This window comes from Gavialis gangeticus, unplaced genomic scaffold (genome assembly GCF_001723915.1).
Source record: "Gavialis gangeticus isolate Ggan-Ray unplaced genomic scaffold, GavGan_comp1, whole genome shotgun sequence".
Taxonomy (NCBI): domain Eukaryota; kingdom Metazoa; phylum Chordata; order Crocodylia; family Gavialidae; genus Gavialis; species Gavialis gangeticus.
The window spans coordinates 61315863-61317073 of record NW_017729034.1 but is presented as its reverse complement, the minus strand read 5'-3'; positions in this window follow the sequence as shown (position 1 = coordinate 61317073).

Sequence of the window (1211 nt, the reverse complement as noted above, 5' to 3'; positions counted from 1 at the left end):
CTGAGTCCTGCACCCTAGGGGCAAAGTGTAGGGGGTGCACGCAGGTGCCCCCTGAGTGTGGTGGTGCACCCCTTGAAAAAAAGGCATTGCTGGCACTGTCAGTGGCATCTGTGGGTGGTCGCCAATCCATGGTTGGCGCTCGCCCCCCCCCACCACTGACAGTGCTGGTGGCATCTGTGGGAGCTCCGTGATTACTGCTGCCAAGCTCCTGCTGCTGGGCTCCTGCCATTGCCAGCGCAGCCATGCCCCCCCAGCCACCGGGGGAATGTGCTGTTCATGCCATGCTCCCCCTGCCCCAGCTGGGCAGCTTTTCCCAGCCCCAATCCCTCCCCCCCCCACACCCGTTCCATCCCCTCTCCCCCATCCCCAACAGACTTACCAGCCGTAAGCAGCTGTCAGATGCCTGTTTAGTCTATGGCCAAATCTCTGAAGCAGCACTGAATCAGTGCCAAAGTTTTCAACTGAATTGAATCAGGACAGTGATCTGACTCTTTGAATTGAATCACTGTCCTCTGAATTGGCCAAATCCAAATCCGAAGAGAATACTTGCCTCTTAGCACAGGTCTCATTGGAAACTTTTTTATCACTATGGTAGTGTAAAGAGGGCTTAAAATGTAAATATACTAAATTAATGCCTACTTTAAAGTCCATTATATTGCCAAACTGGTGTCCAGGGAGTTTAGGGGATCTATGAATATGCAGATATTATTCTCTTGCCATAAAGAAATCCCAGGCAAATTAAAGAAACTTTAACCTTTTAGACTGAATACTCCTGTGTTATGTGAGACACAGTTGATACAATAATTAACAGGACTAAACATTCCTTTCTTGAGGGGCAATGTTCAAACATAAAGTGTGCAATACATGCAGTTAATGCCAGAAGGACCTTTGTTTGCTGATGCCTAGCCTGTGTGTTCAGTGAGGGTTCCGAAGCCTATCTAGAGCCTTTATTTTTTTGTTAGTATGGGAACTAGCTGGAGGAGTGAGGGAAACACATGACTCTTCAAATGTATATACTAATAGCAAAAACTATTTATTGCCCCCAAGCTAAATATATGGGCTAAACTTGACATACAATATGACTGCACAAACATTTGCAGTGTCCCACACTATACATGCAGGCATTCGGTCCACACATGCAAGCGTTCCTTGCAGCAGGGGTGGGGAGGGGGTGGGATTTGACCCTGGGAGATCCCAAGGTCAAAAAAACC